Source organism: Sapajus apella, unplaced genomic scaffold (genome assembly GCF_009761245.1).
Source record: "Sapajus apella isolate SASKATOON/1434 unplaced genomic scaffold, GSC_monkey_1.0 scaffold3, whole genome shotgun sequence".
NCBI lineage: Eukaryota > Metazoa > Chordata > Mammalia > Primates > Cebidae > Sapajus > Sapajus apella.
Genome location: NW_022436943.1, coordinates 55,370,554 through 55,391,118, shown reverse-complemented (window position 1 = coordinate 55,391,118; position 20,565 = coordinate 55,370,554). Strand labels below are relative to the sequence as shown.

Below are 20,565 nucleotides of genomic sequence, written 5' to 3'. Positions count from 1 at the left end.
ATAACTCCACCTTTGTTTTCACATCTTACTTAGTGTCTTAAAATCATCAAAAGGTGAGAGCTTAGGGACTTCTCAGGTCTTTATTGGGTATGCACTTAGCCCTGGGCATATGCCCAGCTCTAGGCAAGATAGGCAATTGGTCTTCTAGGTTGCCAGGGCTATGTAGGAAAATCCCTGTAGCACAGATTTTCCTTTTAAGTTTTTTGGTTAACTTGTTATTTTCCCCAACTCATATTGCCAGCTCAGGCACCTGCAGTGTTTAACAATTGCCACTGACTGTTTTCGACAAACTTCTCTGGGGGGAAAAGTCTACTCTCTTTGAGAAAGTTCTGAGTCAGGTCAAATATAAACAAGTCCTGTAAGTGGAATTTTTCAGGGAATCACCAGACAGAACAACTGATGACAGCTACCTGGAAATTGGGTTTTGGAGGAACTCTAGCTCCATTCTGTCTCCTCCAGATGCATATGGGCTGCTTATTCTTACTGTGATTTTCGGAGCCACTGGTTTTTAAGGCCATCATGAGGTGGGGGTAGCATTGGAGGAATAGGATTAAGCAAATTAAAATGAAACATAGCTCATTGTTCTTACCAATTCAGCCAGTTTTTAAAAAATAAACGCTCAGATTTTTCCAACTTCTAGTTAATTTTTAGACATCTGAACAAGTTTATTATACTTTCTTTGGGTAGCTATTAAGGAAGAGAGGACTGTAGGAGGTCTTTACTTCACCATTGCTGAACCAGTCTTTTTCATTAATTTTTATTATTATTGTTATTATTATTTTCAGACATAGTCTCACTGTCACCCAGGCTGGAGTGCAGTGGTGCAATCTCCACTCATTGCAACCTCTACCTCCCCAGTTCAAGTGATTCTCCTGCTTCAGTCTCCTGAATAGCTGGGACTAAAGACACATGCCACCACACCCAGCTAATTTTTGTATTGTTTTGGTAGGGATGGGTTTCACTGTGTTGGCCAGGCTGGTTTCAAACTCCTGACTTCAAGTGATCCTGCCTTGGCCATTCAAAGTGCTGGGGTTACAGGCATGAGCCACCACATACGGCCCCATTCACTACTAAAACATTGAATATCAGCCTTTAGGAATGCAAGGAGAAATAATATACACACTTTTACCTCGCAGAGATCCACGTTGTTAAAGAAACAAACACATACAATCAAAATACCATATGACAAAGGAATTAACATATCCAACAGCTTTGTGATCATGGTAGCATCCTTAGGGTGCAAGTTGATACACCTCACTTTATGCATTGCCTGTTTTTAATTTGTCTATGCAAGTGGTATTTTTAAATTGTTAATGTTTCTTAAAATCCCCTTTAATTTCTGTACTATTTACTCACCAGTCACTCATTTGTGTAAAGGGGAGCTCATCTACTCTCTGTCACCAGTTTACAGGGACGACATGCTGCTCATTCTACACTTCCTTCTGCCTCTTCATAGAGCAGCAGTGCTCACAATTCCATGGGCACATGAGTCAGTTTTAGTGTTCCAGGAGCTACAGGAGAGCAGATTGTTTCTGGAGTCACATAGCCCAGGTACAGATCCTGGAGCTCACATTCATTGGTGTCATGATTTCGGGCCTGTCATCTCTGTGCCTCAGTTTCTTCTTTTGTAATATGGGGAAAGCATCAGTACCTACTTGCTAATACTTGGTTCATAGTAGGTGATTAGTAATGTTAGTTTATCCTAACTCAGTGACATAATCATTATTACCCTCATTTTATAGACTTGGTCCCTGAAGTCAAGAAAGTGTGACCTGTCTGCAGTTGATAGCTAGATGTAGAACTAGGAGTAGTGCCCACATCTAATTTCCAAGTCTTTCTATCCTTGCCTTTTGAAAATGGATCTCATTTTCGGCTGTAAGTCAAACTCCTGTGTAGTAAGCGGGGTTTTTAATCTCCCTCACACATTTGCTGACACATAGAAAACCTTCCATAAATATATGCCTCTGTTTGAATGGGTAGGGAGGTAAATTTTGAAAAGGGATCCAGAAGTGCCTTTGTAAAATCCCTCTCTGAAGAAGTGGAAAGGTGCTTTTCCAGAAATGGTGGAAATGTTCTACTGATGAGGGTGGTGAAATGCATTGGCTGACCTTTTAACAGCCAGGGATGAAGGCAAAATGAGAAGGAGGGCAGTGTTTTACCCAGAGTAGTTTCACTCTCTGAATGTCTATGATCTACAATGGATAGAGGACCAGTGGGCCTGTCCAATAAGAGCGAGCTGGAGGGCATCCCCAGAGGCTTCATGAGGGAAACAGCAGATGATGCCCACTGAGATCGCACACAGTGGCCGTGATCCTCCCCATCAGCAGAAAAACAAAGGACATAACTCACTCTGAGACCCACACCAACACGAAGATTCTACAGAACTGTCTTAGAAGGATCCAGAAGATGAGAAAGGAATAATGGACTTATTAGTGGAAGAATACTTTCCTCCGTCCTTTCCACCTGTATTTAGATATAGTGATGATAACCCTTCAGATCATAATGGGGCATCTAAAGGTCCAGATCGATATAAAATTCTGCAAGAGGGCTGTTTGCTTGGTTATAGCAGAATTTCACTGGCCCACAGGCTCCAGCTGTCTCTCCATAACTATGTTTTTGAACATTCTCTTGCTGAGTTGTTTTTTAGGAGGCCTTGTTCTAAAAAGGACATGAGTAGCCTATAGTGATAACATAACATTAATGGTGGGAGCCAATCCCGAAAGGAAAACTAAAATGGAAACCTAAATGAGTGAGCCTCCCACAACCAACACACTTTCTCTGCAGGTGGGTCAGCCAATCTCTCTGCCTGAATTGGCAACACAATGACTGGAACCCATCAGAAACATAAAGTATCTTGTTTGGAAGAGACCACAAAAACAAAGCATCCCGTTTCTCAGTAAAACCATCACCATTCAGAAGTTTTCCCAGGAGTTCTCTCTTAAAATGATACCAGGTGGAGTAGTATCTTCCACAGCATCTTCAAAGGGGTCATCCTCACAATCAACGGATCTTTTTGCAGCTTTTCCCGATCTAGACCTTCAGTGGATGCTACTCTCCTCCTTGCAGTTCAATGAAGGCAGTGTTTTTGGAGGGCAATACAAAAGCATGTCTTCTTTTTTTTTTTTTTTTTTTTTTTTTTGAGATGGAGTCTACTCTATCATCCAGGTTGAAGTGCAGTGGTACAATCACAGCTCACTGCCACCTTCACCTCCCAGGCTCAGGTGATCCTGCCATCTCAGCCTCCCGAGTAGCTGGGACCACATATGCGCACCACCACACTGGCTAATTTTTTGTATTTTTGGTAAAGACAAGGTTTCACCATGTTGCCCAGGCTAGTATCAAACTCCTGAGCTCAAATGATCCGCCCGCCTCAGCCTCCCAAAGTGCTGGTATTACAGGCATGAGCCACAGTACCTAGCCACAAATGCATGTCTTTCTAATGATCTTATCTGCTCTAGGGGTCCATCTCAGACTATCTGGGAGAGTTGATGAACTGCATGCACTTCACAAAATCCTTCCTCAATAAAGTTTTCTTCTGTCAAAATTTTGGTATATAGTAGATAGAGGAGAGCTTGAGATCCCCCTCTTTGAGAACCTTAAGGGCAGCCATTACATTTTGCCAGGTTGGAGCCAGCCCATGACAGAGTGCCCAGTGAGCTGGAGAAGGAGCCCTTGCATCCTGTGAGACACCAACGTCTCAACCTGAGGTCCACCCAATCTACGTTGGAATGGAGAAATGGTCCACAAATGAGCCAAAAGTCTCCTGAGAGATTGCTTTTATAATCTGTCCATGTGCTGTACAACTAGGTCACTGAGCCCCCCAAAATTCGACTCTATATTTTAAGGTAGGTGTAGCCTTATTTCAGCCTGACCCAGAAACTTAAGACATTATGAAATCTTTAAAAATACATTATGCCCTCATAGTATAAAATGATAACCACACACTGTTTACTAGTTCATTAACTTAGGGCTAAATACAAGTCTGATTTATAGAAGATATTCCATGGGGTCGGCCTTTCTATGTTTCTTCATTAAAGAATTGCTAAAGATCCTTCCAGCCAGGTTGAGTCCAGAGGCTCAAGTGATGTTGTCAGGAATCTGTTTGTCTCCTTGTCACTTGGCTCTTCTTTTCTCCATGTAGGCTCCATTTTCTGTCAGACTCTCTTCTCCTGGAGGAAAGACTGCCCCCAGCACACTCGGGTTCTGGCCTAGCCCTAAGCCATCCCGGTGAAAACAGATTCCCCTTCGCAACAGTCCCAGCAAACATCTGTCTCTTTATTGCCTGTAAACAAAGTAATTCAGCTGGGTCTTGTTCTTCAGCCACTCACCACGGCAGGGAGTAAAAGTAATCTGCTGATTGGCTGGGGCAGGGGCCTGTGCCCAATTATGTTGGGAATGGAGGAGGTGCAGCCCCAAGTGAATCACATGGACTGAGCATATCAGAGTGGAAAGACAAGGGTTTTGGAGTGCTGCTATCAAACAAAAGAGCTCAACAAATCTTGTTAGAATTTGAGCTCTCACTTTGTTTTGCTCATTGTGTTAAATTAGGTAATTCAGAGTGGGCCAAAGACGGTCTTGAGCTTTCCCTAGAAGTTAACACAAAGGAAGAAACAGAGCTCTAGTCACTTTTTGCTTTCACTTGGAGCTGCAGTGGTGGTGAACTAACTAATTAACTTTAATAGGATATTTATATGCTTATTCCTATGCTTACTTGGAAAGAGAATACTATCTCATATAGATATAGATAGATATGAGATATTATTTTCTTTCCAAGTAAGTTTATCTATATAGATATCGATATAGATACTATATCTATATGGATATAGATAGATACAGACAGATATATAGATATAGGTATATGGAAACTTATAGACTAAAAAATGTCCATGGATCGGCTTTTGGGAGCCACTAATATGGAGTCTGGTATCAGAAAAGAAGAAAAGTATCTAACAACTAAAATGTCATCAATACCCTTTCCCACAATAGTAACTGTGATTCTCAGAAACCCAAGAGAAAGCTAGGAAATGTTTCTCTTACATGCAGTGCAAATATATATTTTTGATATGTACATTTCATGGAGTTGTAATGTTAATGGCAGTTAACAGAACAGGCTGTGGAGCCAGACACCTGGGTTTGAATCCCAGCTCTGCCACTTACTGGCAGTGTAAACTCTGGTAAAGTGATGTGTCTCTGTTTCCACTTCTATACTATAGAGATAATAATAGTGTTCACTCCTGGGGCTTTGATTAGGATTAAATGAGCTAACATTTGTGAAGTGCTTAAAACAGTGCTTGGCATCTGGTAAGTGATATGTAAGTGTTTGTTACTGTTAACCTCATTTCTCCCTTTTTGTTCCAAATAATCAGGCTGAATGAAATAGTCTCAGGTTTTTTTTTTTTTTTTTTTTTTGGAAATGGAGTTTTGCTCTTGTTGCCCAGGCTGGAGTGTAGTGGTGCGATCTTGGCTCACTGCAATTGCCTCCTGGATTCAAGGGATTCTCCCCCTCAGCCTCCTGAGTAACTGGGAGTACAGGCACTCGCCACCATGCCTGGCTAATTTCTAAAATACCTTTAGTAGAGACAGGGATTCACCATCTTGGCCAGCTGGCCTGGCTGGTCTCGAATTCCTAACCTCAGATAATCCACCCACCTCAGCCTCCCAAAGTGCTGGGATTACAGGCGTGAGCCACCTTGCCTGGCCGTCTTCTTAGTCTCTAATAGGATTTTCTCTTGCCCTTTTAGCCATCAAGGAGTTAAGATGGCCAATGTGTTAAGAGATGATAACACGGTTATTTTGTGGTGTAGAGAGATTCAGTCAGGACTTGGACTTCATCAAACATGGGGGACTTTGATGAAGTCACCCTGCCTCTTTGAACTTCATTTTCTCTTGCATCCAAAGAAAGTTGAAAAGTTACCCAGCTTAACCTCTAGCTTCATTGTGCAGATAAAATAAAATAGAGAAGAGAAAATACATAGACATTAATAAAGGTGGGAATTTTGTTGGAGTTCATGAAGAAAGTAGGCCCTCCAGAAGAGCACAGCTAGGGGAAAATGCAGGTCCATAGATGACAACAAGACAATATAATAAAAGTCACAATGAGGCAGTCACAGTATGTTGTAGGTATAGAGACAAGAGACCCCAGCTTGTCTTTGATAGAGAGAATATCAGGTGATGAAAAGCATAATAACAATTATTATTACTATGACTATAATTATTATTACTATGGCAAATAATTGGCAAGTACTTATGAACATCTAATCTTTATGTGAACTTTACGATGTAACTGCCAATATCCTCTGTATTTTATAAATTCCAAAAGTGAGACTCAGAGTGTTGTGCAGCTGACAGTCTCACACAGGCAGTGCATGGTGCTGATAGCCCCTGCAATATACCTCTCCGTGGTGCTGAGGATTTTCTGGAGGACGTAATGCTGGGCTGAAAGCTGAGAAATCAGTGGAGTCAGGAAAGACAGAGTTGAAGGGACAGCACAAATAAAGGCAGAAAGTGCTGGCTCAACCCTGAAATGGAACACTCCATTAAATAATCTGATGTGATGGTGTCCCATGCTAAGTGCACAGACTGTAATAATCTATCAAATATTTCCAGCTTCTTGGAGAGAGAACAAATGAACAAGGGACATTATCATGGCAGCATTATCAGGCTTGCCTAAGCAGAGAAATTGCTCCCCTCTTGCTAAATAATGATTTAAAGTATCATTTATATTTCTAACTTCATGACTGCCTCATAAAAAAAAAATGAAAACTCCAGCAATACCCTTAAGATGGGATGCTAAAGCAGCATATTTCTCTGCAAACCTCCTATTTCTGTTAACTTTATAACTTCTTCATAAATTTGCTGCTTTGGGCATTTTTCCCCTAGTGTTCCTTCTGTCCTATAAAGAAATGGTTTATTGGAAATATCCCATTTGGCTATTTTGAAGCCATTATTTATTTATTTCCTAAGTTTATTTAAATCCCCTTTGCCTGTGCCCAAAGGGCTCTGGGCACTTGCACAAGAATTGTTAAGTGGGACAGGCAGTCTGTTTACTGTAAGCAGCTGTGCTCCTCTAAAATAACTGAGGGCCCCTGGCCATGCCCCATGTGGAAAACTTACCATGCTCTGAATCTTCAAGGTCAATGTATTGGGAAGAAAGATCAGGAAAGCCTTCTCGTTTCCATGTCTAGATTCTGGAGGGGTCCCTTGATTTTCTCATCATTTATTTATTCATTTAATACATTGGTGAATATTTATTCACCAACTACTTATTGGGCATTTTGTATGTAACAGACACTCTGCTAAATTAAAGGAGTACTGAGGTAAAATAAGATGTAGGTCCAATCCCCAAGGAACTCATGGTCTAACTAGTTAAGCAAACAAGTGGAAATTGACCAGGAAGGCATGTACAAGGATGCAGCAACATGTATGTTGAGGAATAGCTAAATAAATTGTGACAAACAGTAGTTAGAAAAAAATGAGATAATCTATGTGTTCTAATATGCTTAAGTTTCTAAGACATACACTAAACGGGACAATGATATACTGAGTATGACACAGTTACTAGAGAGACATTATAAATCTATGTCAACTTGGTGGTTAACTTGGAAGATGAGTGGTGGAAGCAACTAAGTTATTTTCTTGGTGAGCATGGAGAATGGTGGTTAAAACTTTCAGAAGTTTTAACTTCATCTGTAATTTTTTTAACCAATAAATATATTTGTATCACACTTGTGTATTTAGAGTCCATTTACTAAACACATTAGATGCATGGAGAGGCTGCAGGCATAATATAGAAGGAAAGCATTTTAGGAAGAAGGGAAGGTTTCCTGTAAGAGAGCACATCTGAGTAGGGCTTTGACAAGTAGATAGGAGTTTTGCAGATGATGACCCTGAGCAACAGACTTATAAATAGGAAGAAACTGCAGAGGATGATGTATGAAAGGTGGGTACAAGTCAGATTCTCCCAAGTATTTCACATATATCCCCTCTGAGAATCCTTGTAACTGCCCTGAGAGCAAGTATGGTAGTTTTTCTCACATTTTGCAAATGAAGGAACTAAGGGACAAACATGAAAGTAGTCACAGAGGAAATTCAGTTTTTTCCCAAGCCTTTTGCTATGAACAGGTACAAATTATTTCAGGAGATTGGGCAAGACCATTCAAGATACTAAAATAAAAGGTACGTATATTGTGATTGCACTTATGTAAATAAATGCATAAAAGAAATGCTGACTGAAAATATACCAATGTGCCAGAGTAGTGGAATTGTGGGTAGCTTTTTCATCTTGTTGTTGTTGTTGTTGGTCAAGTGAGGTGCTGTGATTATGTTTCTTTTGTAATAAAAACTGTGCTTCTATAAATAATGAAAAGACTTTTACCTCAAGGCTCCAGAGTTGCCAATAAATAATTATGGGATGACACAGGCAGAAATGAGAGCGGTATCCCTTAGGCTTCTGTGCTTACTTGGAATGGGAGCAGAGACGACTTTAGCTCATTTCTGTGCAGCTGGACTTGAACTGGAGGCCTTCTGACCCAACCTCAGTCTCCCATGTGAAAAATGTGGGTCTGGGTCTGCATTTTCCCAAACATAGATTTTGTTCATGAGATGTATTTTAGAAAGTAAATGGAGAAACTGGACACTGTAAAACACTGAATAACACAGTATGAGGGTGTTTGCCTTTTTCATTCTTTTGATGTTTTTGGTTAAAAAGAGAAAATCTCCTTTTAGGGACAGAATATTTTTAACGCCTCTCTATCAACTACTGGTTGCCTTTACTCCCTCCTCCTTTCCATTTTCTTTCCTTCCGTCTTTTCTCCTTCCTTCTCTCCCTCCCTTCCTTTCTCTCCCTGGATTTTTATTTCTTAAAAAGAACAAAACCTAAGCTCTTTTTATTCTCTTTTTTCATTATACTAATTTTTATAATTTTCTTCTATTTATACAAAGTGATATAAATTTTTCTTTCAAAAATAAATATTAAAATATCTTATGTCAAATGATAATTCAAGTTCATGAAAGATAAATCATTGTTGTCTCAGGTGGTGAATAAATATGGAGGAGTTTCAGCACTCTGAACTGTCTGGTATCTCTTACCCTGACCAGTTCTGAGATTCCAGGGGGTGTTGGAGGACCAGGAACCTCTGTCCCTCATCAGTGGTTGAATCTGCACAGTGACATCTAGGACACCCACCTTCTCTGCTAAGCAGTAGCTTTCCTGAGTACCTGGCATCTGAAGGCTTAGTAAATGCCTGTTGCCATTGATCTTCCTCTGATTTTCAGTAAAGGATGGGTACACACGCACAGTCCAAGAATGATAATACCTAGAGCATTAAGTCAATATAATATCCTGAAAGCTTAGAATCTGGATGCAAGGGTAATTGCCAGGCATTTCTACCCTTGTGTCGATCAGTGAAAGGAAGAGATAAAGGGAAATGAACAATTGTTGAGTACTTGCTGTGTACACCAAACCATTAGATACTTTACCTTGCTACAAAATTGAGGTTGGGGAGATGAAGTCATTTATCCAAAGGCATGTAGCTGTTAAGTTGGGAATCAGGATCTGAGGTCAAGTCTCTGACACTAAAGCCATTGCTCTTTCCATGAGGCACTCTTGTCTTACGTGGTGAGGATTCCAATATAATCTTTTTACAGGGGTAAGAAAAGGATTAACTTTTAATTTTCTATTTTTTCCTCTGCTCCCATCAGACTGAAGCCCCTCAGGGTCCTACATGTGCTTCCTTTTTTGACCACAAACCTTGGCAGTTTCTCTGTTTAGAATTTCCTCCCTACTCTCTTGCCACTTGCTCTGCTTTCCAAACGAAAGTCACCTGTCACCTCCTCCAGGAAGCACTGGGCATAATTCCAACTCACATTTTCTTTCCCTTTTTGAGAGTTTCAGTAGTGAGACTGGAGACTCGTCAGATCTCACATGTGAGAATCCAAATCCTGGCTCTACCACTTTCTAGTTTTGTAAGTTTGGGCACATTATGGAACCTTTGTTGCCTCCAGTTGCTCATCTGTAGAATTGGCTGAACATTATTAGAGCTAAATCTCATAGGCATTTATCAGAATTAAGCTGGCACGTTAATCAGATGGTTCTCTTTCTCCTGCCTACTGTCTTCCCATCATGAAGCCTTTTGTCCACTGCTGCTACGGATCCTTCTGCAATGGGATTTTATCATCTTACTCCACCTCCAAAACATTTCAATATTGCCCCTGTTTCTTCGGGTAAAAAACATGATAGAACAGAAGTGAACAGAAGGAGTTTCTCTGTCTAAAATTCATTTAACCCCAAGGTACCTGCTTATTATCTCGGAGATTTAGGTGCTTACCTATAAAACTTGGAATATGAAGTCTACGCCACAGGATTTAGACAAAGTGCCTGTAAATGAACATAAACATTGTTCTGTTCCTTAAAAAATGCAATGTCAGGTATCATGATAAGCCCTGGGGATTCAGATTAAAAAATAATGCAATTATTCATTCATTCAATGAATGTTCATTTGGTACTTACTATGTGCCTGGCATTGTCTTAGGTATTGGAGATACAACAGTGAATGAAATAGTAATGGAATTTATATTTTTAGTGTATCTATGAATTTAGGTTTCTATCACTTATGTAGTCTGGAAAGAGGAAATAGATTATTATAAAACTAAATGATAGAGATGGTGTAGTACAGATGTCCAACTTAAGCTCTGGAATCAGAGAAATCTAGGTTTAAATTTCAACTTTGCTGGTAACAGTGTGTGACTCTGGGAAGGTCCTTTATATCTCTAAGCATAAACAGTGTCAATCTTCTGAAGCTGTTTTAATGATCAGATGATGCAAGACGTGAAGGTTGCTAGCATATCACAGGTGGTCCATGGATGAGCACCCCTCAAATTCCCTCAAAACACAGGGTTATCTTCTTCCCACCCCACCTCCATGAATCCCTGCACAATGTCCTATGGACAGTAGGTGTTCAATAAGTGTCTGTTGATTGACTAGTAAAAAGCTATTGGATAGCAACAAGCAGATGCATTAACCACCTCAAAGGTCAGCAACTCTCACTTACCCACATATGAGGTACTTGCCATTCAATCTACTTGACTCAAATAAATATTACTTTCCCACTAATGCAACCCAAAAGAATGAGCTGAATTTACTTCCTGCCTGAGATGGAAATGTCATTGCTGTTAAGTGGTTATGCACAGAAGAGTAAGTTTCTAAGCAAATTAAAACATCCGTGATCTACCCAGATGCCTTTTACTGTATAATGCTTGATACAGTCTTTGGTAAGTTAGTCCAATTTCACTTTCAGTTTCACTTCTGCAAAAGAAAGAATAATTCTTTACCCTTCTACCACTCAGTGTTTTTCTAAGGACAAAGGAGGCAATAGATAATGATAACTATAGCAAAATTATTTTAAATAATTCCATTGCATAACGCCTTTAAAAGGTATCAAGAATTTTACATCGTACTCAAAAACACAAATACAATGGTAGAAGTGCTGACAGTTTTCCAGCTATGTGACCTTGGGCAACTTATTTTACATCTCTAAGGGTGTTTTCTCACCTATAAAATAGTTATAAGAATTGTAGCTAGGTAGGCTGGATACAGTGGCTCATGCTTGGGAGGCTGAGGTGGGAGACCACCTGCGGTGAGGAGTTCGAGACCAGCCTGGTCAACATAGTGAAATGCAGTCTCTACTAACAATACAAAATTAGCCTGGTGTGGTGGCATGTGCCTATAATACCAGATACCTGGGAGGCCGATGCAGGAGAATCACTGGAACCTGAGAGGCAAAGGCTGCAGTGACATGAGATCAAGCCACTGTACTCCAGCCTGGGTTACAGAAGAAGACTCTGTCTCAAAAAAAAAAAAAAAAAAAAAATAGCTCGTTGCGTTGTTCTGAGATTAAAGGAGTTAACATATATAAAATCCCTAATACAATGCCAGGTTCATAATAGACTTTCATTGACTCGTTCACATGTTCTTTCATTTGTTCAGTAAATATTTACTGAGAACCAACTAGGTGCCAGCCACAAAGCTAGGTGCTTGGGATACAACAGTTAACAAAAGTGACAAACAGCTCTGCCCTCATCATAAGGAGGTGGTTCCAGGCTCACTTTGACCTATCAAAGCCTCTTTGGCTTCCCATGATGTCTCTGACATGAAGATAGATATTAGTTGCTTGCCAGGAGGAAATTCTGCTTTATTTTTCAGGATAAGTACACAGGGGAGGTGAACATGACAAAGGATAGAGGTAGTTGAAATCATGGCATGGTACTATGGATGTGCCATCCTCCCAATCTGTGTGTCAATATTTAGTGTCATGAGGAGTTGGTAGCAAATACAGCGTTCCTGCACTGTTTCCCAACCCATCTGGAAATGATGCATTTGACTCAAGCTGTAAAGATTCCTTTAGACCTAGAGCATTTCCAGGGTAATAAAATAGGTAGCAGAATCAAGATTTAAATACTGTATGAGTGCCTCAAAGGCCATGATTGAAAGTGAAATGGAAGATAGCAAAGCTGACATATATTTGATTATCTACTTTGTGTCAAAGGTTGTCATCAGACCTTTAAATATTCTCAACAACTCAAGAATTTTTCTCCCCACATAGAAACTGGGGCTCATAGATCTGAAATGACTTGTACAAGATCACTCAACTATCATGGGGTAGAACTAAGAATCAAATCCGGGAATTGCTTGTGTTATCTTTAACTGAAGGTTTTCTACAATCTATCTAAAATTGGTAATATATGGGGTCTGGCTCAATAATGCAAGTGTTTCTTAAACGTCATATTTCACTGGAAATCATTGCAAGAGTTACACATAGCATTAGCAAATTGCAGCATGGGCACGATCTTCCACGTTTTGTAGTCTGTTGGTTTCAACATTAATATACAAGGCTTCCTGGCGTACTAACAATCTTCTTCCAGTCTCCTCCCTTCTCAAATGAGTTTCATTTTGTCTTCCCCTATATCACCAACTTCCTAAATCAGTGGCTCTCATGAAATGCACTTTAATTCTCCAAGCAATAACCTTAGTGGTACTTACAGAGGTGTTAAATTTCCTCAATCTCTCACTCAGCTTTTGTTTATTCATGTGTTAGAACGTGGTGGATTACATCTTCTTGGATTTAGCAATTTGCCAAAGAGGAGCAGGATGTATTTGCAGGTACTATCAGCCGATGGAGTCAAATTAAACAGGAGGGAGGGCTGGAGTAAGGCATGTGTTGGAATTTGCAGCTTTGGTTTTTCCAGCATTTCCAAAGCCTACATTTCAGGGTTAAACTTAATTATGGAGGAGCCTCTGAGCCTATAAATTGTATGAAGTAAGGGGCCCAGGACTTTACTGGTAATATGTTAATGTCCAAATAAGATTCTGCCAAGACTTTGGGTCCATCAGTTAATTCGTTATTAAGTAAGCTGGCCCATAAATTATTTCATGACCTTGCCTCTGTCTTTACCTCTATAACCTTCTCCTACTCTATGTCACAGTTGTTAACACTTACGGGGTAGCTTTCCCATTATACTTCTATTAAAAACTTTTTTTCTTCCCTCCCTCATTAATATGGTTGCAGTCTGAGTGTCTAGGTTAGGACCATATGACTTCATGGAAACAGCATTGGTCTGGGGGTGTTAATCTAAGCTGGATCAACAGATTCTTTCCCTGAGAATTTGCTCTTGAGCCTCAGAGATGCCATTATTCATCATGCTTAGAGTATAACATATTTGGGAAGTTATTGGCAATAATGTTACCCAAAGAGGCCAGGGGGAAAGGAGGAGAAGAGTAGGACAGGAAGAGAGAAAAATACAAATGGGAGAAGATGAGAATGTTGCAAAAGAAGGAGCAAATGGAGAGAGATAGTGTTTGTGTAAGAGTTGAAGAAGGAAGAAAGAAACACAGAGCTGCTCAGCAGTCAAAGAGGTTTATTTTAAAGAGTAAGCCTGAGAGGGGCTTCTGGCCGAGTTAGGTCAGGAGCCTTCCCTTTTACAGACTAAGAGTATTTAAGGGTTCAAGGGCTCATGATGAGGGGATGCCTTATCCTCCTAGGGCCCGAAGGTTCAGTTAGAACCAGGTATGCTATCTGTATAGAACAGAGTTTTTATCAGCTCTCACCCCACTTCAGACCACATAGGCCAGCTTTTAGTCTGTGTCTCTTTATCTTGCTTCTCTGGGAGGGAGAGCTTTTGTGTCTGTTCCCATACATCTTCCTGCAGCTACAGGCATACCCCACCCAACCGAGTCTTTTAGCTTCCCTATCTTAGTGCACCAAAATGGAAAGGAATGCGCTTATTAGGGCCCACTGTTTTACTGGGGCCCATTGTATAAGTGTGAAGTTTGCTGGTTACTCAAGATACTTGCCCCCTCCTTCTGTGTCCGAGCTGTCGTTATTTGTGTTTTACTGTCTTCTCTTTCTGGCTGCTTCTTGTTGGAAGAGAAGTGATTTCCCTGGAATGCATGAGGTTAGAAAGAGAGCTGGAACTTAAAGTGGTGGTGTTTGTCCAAGATGACGGTGCTCCTGCTCTTTCAGTTTGAACCTGGTTCTTGTAATACCTTAGACTCAGCTCTGTAATGCCATGAAATGCTCTAGTTTTGTTTTGTTCTTGTTTTCATTTTAGTGACAAATTTCTTTTATATCTTAGGTGGTTTTACTTTTAGTTTCTATAATTTGCAATCAAGAAATACTATTAAAGCACATATTTCAACAAACTACCTAGCTTTCAATTTCCCACAGCTTTCATCCAGCCTTAAGCTTCCTGGCCTGTATGTACACTGTCCCTCCTATCCTGGACTGCCCTCGTGGGTACCACCAGCCTGATTCTCTTCATTTCCTGTGAAGACCTTTCCTGTTGCCAACCATGGGCCAGCACTTGGCTGGTGCTGCGTATGGGCTAAGTGCACAGAACTAGGGCTGGATGGACTCTGAGTTAGAATCTTGGCTATGCTGTAACCTTGGACCAGTGACATAATTAAGGTGTCTGTTCCTAAATGTCTTCAGCTGCAAATAAAGATGAAAATACTAGTTCCTGGCTTATAAATGTTGGTTTGAGAATCAACTGATATAATATATGCACAGCACTGAGCACAATGCCTGGAACACAGAGTAGATGTCAGCTGTACCATCATCATCATTATAATTATTATCATCATCGTCTCTACTATCATTACCATCATTCCTCTTATCTAGGCTCCATGTGTCAGCAGGCTTAATTTACTTTGTTATTGTGGTTGAATTAGTTTTCCATTGCTAGAACTAATTACCGTAAACTAGTGGCTTAAAAAACCCCATTTGTTAGCTCATGCTCTATAGGTCAAAAACCTGGGGATAACATGGCTAAATTCTCTGTGCAGGGTCCCACAGTTCTGCAATCAAGGAGTTGGCTGGGCTGCATTCTAATTTGATTCTTGGGATCCTCTTCCAAGCTGTTTCAGGTTGTTGGCAGAATTCAGTTCCTTGTGGTTGTAGGACTGAGGTCTCTGTTTCTTTGCTAGCTGTCAGGTAGAGGCCATTCTCAACTGTTAGAAGCTGCCCACATGCCCTGACTGATGATCCCCTTCATCTTCAGAGCTAGCAATGAACAGCTTCACTTGTGTCAAATCTTTTATTTTAAATTTCGTACTCCTCTGTCTCTGATCTCTAGACTCAGATTTAAAGGGCTCTTGTGATAAAGTCAGACCCACCTAGATAATCTTCTTACTCAAAGTCAGCTGTGCCATCTAAGGAAACACAACCAAAGGAGTGAAATCCTTCATAATCACAGTTCTTGGAATTATGCAGGAACAGGGAGTTTGGGGCCCGCCTTAGATTTCTGCCTGCCACCTTGGGTTTATAAACAGATAAATAATGTAGGTGAACATCCCAGCATGAAACTAGCACATGGCAGATGTTCATTGACAGTGTCCATATATATTTTGTTGTTTTAATTATTAGCATTAATTTCAGTCATTCTCAATTAGGCCTCTGTCTTTTCATTGTCAACACTATATCTTTTTCCTTTATTTTAACTTACAAGAGAAGACATTTGAATCCCTGCAAGCTTCAAAGACTTGTTTGCTTTCTGTGTTTGGATGGAATAACCTGATAGAGGTTATGCTTGCTGCAGTTGTTGGAAAACAATTGTCCCTGGGAAAGGTTTTTTAAATATTCACTCCCTGGAAGATTTGAATATTTTCCAAATGAAAAAGGTTTGCCCTTCACAATTTGTATCCCATAACTGGGCTCAGGAAACTCCAGTAGTGTTGGAGTTAGCAAGAGTGGAATAGATAATTCTCCACTCTTTCTATTTTTGCCCATTCCCACTTTCCATGCTGGTATAGGTGGCCGTGTGGAAGAGAAACAGGTTTTTATGGTGGGTTTATCCAGAAAAGAAGCCCGTTCATCAACTGTTTCCTGCCAGGCCATGTGCTGGGTCTGTGAAGAAGCCCACACGGACCCCTTTCACTCCAAGAGCATATGCCAAGTCATGTGTCAGATGATTTCAGACAGGATTAAGTGCTATCAAGAAATGGACTTGGTGATAGTATTCAAAGCTGCTTAGAAAGGTGCTAACTTATTCTAATTGGTAAGAGAAGGCCTTTCTAAGAAAATGACATTTTGGCTGAGATCTAAATGATAAAAAGGTGCCAGCCCTCCAGAAGGGAGCAGAGTATTTCAGACACAGCATAGATAGAGTAAAGGCAGATGTCCCAACCTGGGAGTTTATATGGTGTGTTCAGGAAATGACTGGCAAAGACCGAGAGAAGGAGAGAAAGCTAGTTAAGGAGGCAAGTGACTGGCTTTAGTAAATTTCCTGAATTAATTCTGTAATGCCTACATTGTTTTTCATGTGTGGCCACCTAAGTCTCTCTCCAGTTAACTTGGTGGTCAGCTAATGGCTGAAAAGGAATTTTCTTAAATCATTTAGGGAAACCCTAGTACATCCAGAAGGCTATGTGTTTTTCTGGATGCACTGTGATGCGAAGCCACCAGAGAAGGTTAAGGAGAACGCTGGAATCTGACCCATATTTTACAAACTTTTATGATTTGTTACTTTGTTGGCTGCCAACCATCTTTTTCTGTTTTACATATAGTTCACATGCCATAAAATTCACCATTTTAATGTATGTAAATCAGTTATTTTGAATATATTCACAAGATTGGGCAACTGAATGTGATTTACATTCTGGACTTTATGGGGCAAGGTAATGAAGCCCCGGCAGCAGCGCAGGGAAGATTGCATGGGGGCTGGGCCAGGGCAGCTGTGGCAATGGAGAGGAGTGGATATTCCAGAAACTCCCAGTTAACCAAGTCAGGCAATATGATGTGGCGACAAGAGCACAGCTATGGGGCTGGACAACTTTCTTTTATGTTCGTTTACCAGCTGCCTGGCCAGAGGCAAATCACTTAATTGGTCTGAGCCTTAGTTTCTCATTCTGAAAAATGGGATCATGAATGCTTACCTCGTGTTTGTTGTAAAAATCAAGTAAGATGGAATACATAGATGTCTACCACAGTGCCCAGGATATAGTGTGTATTTCAGGAGGTTTGTCTTTCTTCTGTTTTGAAGTTTCTCAGGTTGAATCTTCTTTTCTCTCTGCGTCCTGCCTCCACCCATCTGCAGAAGGTAGCCCCATCATGGGATTGGCTTTTCAGAACTCGTGTGCAGGCTTTCTTTGAGACAATTTCCCAAATTTGGAAATAATTGTTTGGAAGAACTGCTTGGCCTTTCACCTGCCAAAAATAAAAAACACTCTTCATGGAGAAAATTATGCATATTTTTTGCTCCATTGCCCCAACGCTGTACAGTCTTGTGCAAATAACAACCTTTCTGAGATTCAGATTTCTTGCTTATCAAAAGAAGATGTGAACACTCACCTCACAGAGCAAAGACTGAGCGAGACCTGATATGAGGTTTCATGAGAAACACAAGGGGCTATACACAGGCAGATGAGATGTTTGTGTGATTTCCTACCTGCAAATACAGAGCAGAGCCATTTCTTCTGTGCATTGTTGAGCTATGTAGGCTGGGGTTAGGAAAAAACTGAAGACATACCTTTATTTACAGCATGACCACATGTCCCAGTTTGTCCCAGTATGTTCTAGTTTATGCCTACTGCCCCAGCATTATTATTAATAACTCCTCCTTTCACTGTTCGAAGTAGTCTGGTTTGGACAATAAATTATGTGTTCACTTGATTTATTTACTTTGTCAGTTTCCCCACAGGTCAAATTACACCTTTTCCTTTATTGCTTCAGCTGAAATATCCAAAGAACTTTTTTTTTTTTTGCCTGCTTCTCCACCTTCAGAATTTAAAGTCAGCATTAAGATGTGATTGATTCCATTATATAAGTACCTAATTTATATTAGGCTTTCTGTAAAATATTAATGAAGACAAACTTTTTTGTGTGTGTTCTCTAACTAAAGCAAAGTGAAATGAGAGGCCCATTTAGACTGATTCTGTCTTAAGCAGTGAAGAAAAGTGATGTGTTTGTGTGTGAGATGAATGGAAGAAAACAGGATGTAGGGCTCTGCTTTTTCTTCTAATCAGCATTGAAAGTCTAAGGAGGAAACCAAACTTCTATTGATGCTTTTAGAGTAGGCTGTCCCTGTGATGTATTAGCTATGAGTCAACGCTAATGTTGAGACTGCTGCTCAAAGATAACCCAAAATGCATCCAAAAGCACTAGGCTTCCCACACACCCTGGCAGAATATCAAGGTTAAGCTAGAAACTATTAGGTCAACTTGGGATTTTGCATTTTTCATACCAGGACCTGAGTTGAAATAATTTTATGGAATGGATCCACAGAATGTAGATTAGAAAGCAAGGGAAAATAAAAACAGAAAAGAAGATTTGCCTCTAACAGAATCTGGATCAAGTCATAGAATATGCTTCTGGTTGATGTTTGGCTGGAATTAATTTTGAAAACATGTTTTTCATGCCTAACATAGTTTTGCTTCCAAGTTTTGACTAGGCTACTCTTAGCTGTTGTCATGATAGAAATGTCCTAACTAGGAAAGGTTACCATTGGTTAAAATCACTCTGAACTGCATGTAACGGTCAATAAGATTGGCTAAAGCAAAGAATTTTATTTTTCTCATGTAGCAAGATGTTTGAAGCACGAAGCTGCTGATATTTGTTCAGCAGCTTAGCAATGCCAATGACAACATTTAAATGATTATCTTAGCTTTTCTCTCACCTTAGTTGCCTCATCATCACAAAAACACTGCATCTGTGTGCATGAAATCCATCCATATACAAGAGAGAAGGAAGACATAGGGACCTTTTTATGAGAAAAAGCCAAAAGACTTCCTAGCACATTTCATTGACAAAAACAAAGTCACACGACCACCTCAATTCACAAGGGAAGCGGGGGAGTGAGTATTTGGGGCTGTTTTTAATGAAATTGGTCTCCATCAGTAAGGAAGAAAAGGGAGAATGAATCATAGTAGTTGACTAAGAATATCTGTCACAGGATACATCTCAGTCTGATTTTGTTATTTGAATGCTCTGTTTTAGACTCTGGGGATGTACAATCCTGTTGACCAGGTGCTTACTATGTGCCTACTGTGTTCGTAATTCAAAGAAAAATAGTCAAAATAACAGCCCATGCTCTTAAGGAATTTAAAATTAAGTTTTTAATTCTTCGTGCCCACATTACTTAGCACAGAGCTAGGAGCGTAGTAGATTCTGAATGTGTGTGATAAAGAATTCATCTACACGGCCATTAGAAAAGAAAGCATGAATTTGTCAACCATTGTGTTAGTGTGTAAATCCTCACCACTCAAGGAATGACCTACAGTATCAGCAGCATTGGGAGCTTGTCAGACGTCACCCCCTAGACCTACGTAATCGAAGTCTGCTGTTTAACAAGATCCCTTGGTGATCTGTGTGCACATTACAGATGAAGAACTCTGGTGCTACGGTAATGCTTGAAGTACCTTGATCATATTTGTAGAACCAAGACTATAAACTCAGACAACAGAAAGAGCAGATGCTCCTGTGATACAGGGGAATGAGCATATTCAAAGGAGTCATTTGTCTAGGACTTAAATCCAAGTCTCTCCATTCCCTTGTTGGGTGACCAGTTACTTAGTTTCTGATGCTCCGTTAACTCTCCTGGAAATTACTGGGATGCTACCCCTGTAGGGAGGTGTAAGTAACAGGATATCTAAAGTGTTAAGCACAATGCTTGCAATGTTGTGGGGGCTGAATGAATGCAAATTTCTTAGAATACTCAAAATTAGAACTGTTGTACAACTATTGGGGTCTAAAGTCACTCTTGTCAAGGAATCAGGGAAAGACCTAATGAGCACAGTGCCTTGGAGCCATCATGCAAAGCATGAATGTGACTTGGAACATGGCAGAGGATTTACATGTGCATCGGCTAGTTTTGGCTGCTATAACGAAATATCATAGGCTGGGTGGCTTAAACAACAGAAATTTATTTTTTCATAGTCTGGAAATCAAAGTACACCTTTGGTTTCTAGTGAGGACTCTCTTCCTAGTTTGTAATGGCCACCTTCTTGCTGTGTTCTCATATGCCCTTTCTTCTGTGCGTGGAGAAAAGCAATCTCCGGTGTATCTTTCTCTTTTTATG

The 20,565-nt window shown here is 40.3% G+C and overlaps 1 protein-coding gene across 1 annotated transcript in view; it reads left to right on the top strand.

Moving 5' to 3' along the window:
- KCNQ3 (potassium voltage-gated channel subfamily Q member 3) overlaps positions 1-20,565 on the top strand; it is a 350,151-nt gene that overhangs the window by 219,705 nt on the left and 109,881 nt on the right. The gene's annotated exons all lie outside the window — the stretch shown is intronic.